The sequence below is a fragment of the Octopus bimaculoides genome, chromosome 1, assembly GCF_001194135.2.
Source record: "Octopus bimaculoides isolate UCB-OBI-ISO-001 chromosome 1, ASM119413v2, whole genome shotgun sequence".
Taxonomy (NCBI): domain Eukaryota; kingdom Metazoa; phylum Mollusca; class Cephalopoda; order Octopoda; family Octopodidae; genus Octopus; species Octopus bimaculoides.
In genome coordinates, this window is record NC_068981.1 from 88,964,436 (window position 1) to 88,969,294 (window position 4,859).

The following is a 4,859-nucleotide window of genomic DNA, read 5'->3' on the forward strand; positions in this document are numbered from 1 at the left end:
ATATGTGTGTGTGTATTTGCGTGTGTATGTATGCGTGTATGTGTGTGTGTGTGTGTGTGTGTGTGTGTGTGTGTGTGTGTTTGCATATCGGTGTATCAGAATCTAGATTCAATTATCTTTAATGTTTTTGGATTTTTTTCTAATAAAATATTGCTTAAATCATTTAATGTATGTTGAAAAGTATGCAATTGGAGCAACTGTAGTTCGTTAGTATCATGCTGTATTGTCTGTTTTATTTTGCCAATCTCTATTCAAATGCATATAAAGCCAACTTTATTTTTCTTTACCATGCTTGCAATAAGAAATGTAATGTGAATACATTAGGATATGTTCCCCACTCTACTAATTCGTCGCCTTCGGCTTTTGTTAGAAAGAAAGATTTATACATATTCAAAGCGATTATTTTCAATCAACTCTTGAAGCAGAGAAACATTACTCGTGCTTACAGCCATCTTGGAAAAGACGTGAACGTTACACGAGCTAACATATCAGTCTCTGTATGTTTATTCAACCCATTAGTAAAAGCATCCTAAACCACATTCGAATTATGCCCTAAAGTCTTACAAATAAAATAACATATTAGATAATGTATTCTTTTGTTAAAAAATGAAAGAATAAGCACCACGGGAGTCTTTGATTATAGGTCTAGTCCAGTAATTCATAACATTTTTCACTACTAAGAAGTTTTATCTAAGCGAATTTTGCTGCAGTCCCTAAGATTTTGCATTGTCTGTCAACTGAATATGTCTATTAAATACGTATAAACTTGTAGTTCCAATTGTAACTGTACATTTTACACTGCAACTTTTAAGATTTTGAACACAGCTCACTGGTCCGCTGTACTACAATTGTAACTTTAGTGATCCGCAAATGACAGGATGGGAAACTGTTTTAATCGATAAGGGCTAAACAAGGAGTAAAATCTCAAAAACAACAACAACAACAGCTGCAGCGGAAGCAGCATCAACTGCAGCTACACGATCCTGACAATTTGCTTTCTATTCGTCGTCCATGTTCATTTATGAAAGGCAGCTTGGATGTTAGCTTTCTACGTCGTTAAAATTTTTATCTCAATTCGTCTCATCTCTACGGAAGTTCGCACATTGTAAAACAAACCTCATTCAAATTGATCATATTAAATTCAGTTTTTCTCGCTAGAAAATACTACCAACCCCTGTGTGTATAGAGGTCGGATCAATATTTATAAAACCGTGCATTTGCCTTGTTCGCATGTAACTGTCCAAAGCCCTATAGATTACATTTATAGTACGGTGGAAGTGTTACGTCATAGCAGTTGTTAAAGGGAGATACATATTTTCTTGATTCTTTTCTTTGAGTCAACTACAGCTGAATGGAGTAATTTTCCAAATGAATAGAACAATAAAGTGAATGAAGCTTGTTGAATTTGATCTTTTTTCAATGGCTTCAGCAGGTCCCGTAAAAATGGAAGGAGAACGTCAATTAAATTCTTTTTTTCACTGAGGATAAACACACACACACACACACACACACACACACACACATACACACACACACACACAAGTTTTATGATGAGTTAAGAGTTTGTGTATGTATAACAAAGATACATTTAATAGAATGATTAAAATTCAGAAATGTGTTATGTATTTTATGTTTTAAAGGCTTTACATTATAGAAGTTTTTCCAAAATTCACAAAGTATTATGGAAATTAATTTTCCGGACTGTCTTTATGCCTTGTAACTTTATTGCTATTTATTATGCCACTGACAAAACAGTCCTACAAAAATGAATTAAGTTTCACCATCCATCGATGCATTATATTTGTGGTTATGCGGGTGACATGTATATAGTCACATAAATATAATATCGGACTGTTTAGAGTCGAAGTCGAACATAAGAAAAAAAAATGCACTAGTTTACATAAAATATCAGAGATTTTGCACACAAAGAAGTTGGTATGTGTTCGAAAGCGGAAAGACAAAAATAATTTCATACGTGCATTTTAAAGCAGTTTCATGTCATGCCAAGTAACGAGAAGCGGAGATGTGATGAATGGAGATTACAATGAACTCGGTCACTAAGAGAGGTAGACTGATAAAACTGACAGCATTGAGTCTGCCTCATAGTTCTAGTTCATGCAGAAACATAGAGGCAAGCAGAAATCAAATCGTTTGAAACATCATGTCGACAAAAAAAAAAAAAAAAAAGTCAGCAAAAAATTAGTTTTACAGTAAAATTTTCTCATCAATATTTACAATAATTAATCTAAAATAATTAAAGAAACACAATTTAATGCCTTTTAAAATAAATTATCGAATGTTCCTTTATATTGCTACAGATAACCTAATCTAAAGATAAATTACCTTCGTACGTATTTAATTAATTTTCATTAGGTGTCTTTTCTCATCATTCTATTGCTTTTGTTTTCTCTGTTTGCGTCGCTTTTAGGGGAAAGGTTGCTGAAATGGCTTAAGTTTAGATTTTAGTATATATATATATATATATATATATATATACAGATGTGTGTTCGTATGTGTGTGTTGTGTGTGTATACAGATATATGTTATGGAGTACTATATCTAGAACACCTATTAGCAAGACGATAATATATTCGAAAGTCATTAGGATAAACAACTGTCAGTTAATCACGATTTCTACTAAAGAAAAAATGTAGTACGAAGTAAATTAACTGACTTGGTGATCAATCGATATTCGTTATCTGATAGTTGGCAAAAATGGCACACAACTAGCTGTCTGAAAGTATGCGATTGCTACCTTCTATGATCGCTTTTCGAATTCTTGGGGGATTAATTTCAGCCTTCCAAGTTTCGTAACATAACTACTGGATTGATTCGATCAACTAGAGTCCCACCCCTCCAGTAAATGGGTCTAATGCATATATAAGAAATCAATATTTCACTTATCTCTGTGTCCAGCATTGTAGATACAAAACTAATCAATCTCACAGTAAGCTCAGACCACATCCAACTTTCTATCATGGTTTGAAATCATTTCTTTTCATTTCAGTCTCTAGAGATCACTGGGAAATTTAGCACGTTTACAATATCTGTTTTTAACTAATTGACTAAAGGTACATGGCCTTTATCGGCGTCAAAAAGTAATATTTTAACTATCCCAGGTGATAAATAAAAGCCAACTGTTCGACGATTTATAATGAAACGTTAATGAGTAATCTAATTATGGCACTAATGCAGTTTCCAGAGGCGTTAATGACACAAATGCTGTAAAAGTGATATGACCTGGTATTGAAGTTAGTTGGTGCTTGCTCACCTTATCGCTTGCAACATTCACAGTATGGAAATCATTAACGTAAATTTCCATTCGCCAATACGAGAGATTTTAATGTTCATTTTCTCGAACATGCAAAGCATTGATTTAGTTTCATGAAATAAAATGCTTCCCAATTTGAAGGGGGAAACTGGATACAACTAGTTAAAAAGTATTGTAGTACTGAAGCTGATACCATCGGCTACGAGGTTATGTAAGACAACGAAAAACGGAAATTCTATTATAATCAGGGTGAAAATTAAGTACATTACGACAGTTTGTCTTATACTCTACTTTCTGCACTATTTCCAGTGATCTTCATTAAACTAATTTATTCTGAATACTGTTGAAACCAAGTGATCGAATACAATTAAATGTTGATGTAATTAATTAAGTACACTAAAAATCTTAATGAATAGAAATTTGCCTCTTACTTGGAGAAAGAAGATAAAAAATAACTGAAGATAACCAATGATGAGGCTTCTCTACTAACAAAAATGAAATTTGTCTTCCTAAGCATGAAAATTCAATTTTCTGTGGAGTCAATTTTTAATTTCTTGAAATTATCTCCTCTTTCTTTGCGAGTCACTGTCAGTTAATTTTAGCTTTTTTGTTTTCTTTTTCTCAACTAGAGGCAAATTATACTTCATTAGGATTTTCAGTGTATTTTATTTAGTGCATCAACACTTACCTGAACTATATCAATTCAGCCATTGCTCAACTTGACTTCTCATGAGATTATGTTCCGTAATTATCGAAACTGAAATCAAAATATATTTTAATTCTAACTGTCCATGTTCTCTGAACACATCAAACTTAAGAAATTTATGTTTGGCTGATAATGCTTAGTCAATCAAAGCCATGTCTGTAACTTTGTCTGCTGACATATGAAGATTTCTCCATCATATACGAAAGTTCTTTTTTCTGTAAAATTGATTCTTAATTTCTTGAAATTATCTCTCCTTTTCTTTGAAATTCACAAACAATTACCGTTAGGTATGTGTTTTCTTCCTCCAAATATAAAGCAGATTTCAATTCATTAATTACATTAATGTCAATACGTACTTAATGACAAGCGTCATTAAGAACAACACCACTTACCCGAATTAAATCCATGTCATTGACCTACCTGAATTATTTCCCTCACCTCAATTTCTGTAATTATAGGATACAATTACTTAAGTTCCACAAAATCATCCACACATTGCACTAAATTGATCCCATTACTAATAGAGTTTGTTTTTCACCACAGGTACTATTTTACCTTACTTTTCAATACTCTAAACGTTGAATTTGATCGCATCCGATTGTTTATATAAAATGCTACATACTTCTATCTTCCTCTCCAAATAACTGGATGGCATTTGTATAATCTAACTATATAGTTCAGTGGATGAAACACATAAATAAATAAATTTTCGGACGTTTGGAAGCTGCACGTACGCTAACTATAGCAGTATCTGGCAATGCAGGCCTCCCTCAGACCCAGACATCCACTGCTTGTCACTGTCTTTCACTCAGTCGCTTTCAAGCATCTGTTGCGTTTGAATGAAAATAGTGTTGAAAAATATAAATCGACATACGACCAGAT

At 32.9% G+C, this 4,859-nt stretch overlaps 1 protein-coding gene across 2 annotated transcripts in view; it reads left to right on the forward strand.

Annotated features, from left to right (window-relative positions):
* Positions 1–4,859, forward strand: part of LOC106879613 (uncharacterized) — a 354,338-nt gene that overhangs the window by 129,716 nt on the left and 219,763 nt on the right. The window lies entirely within an intron of this gene.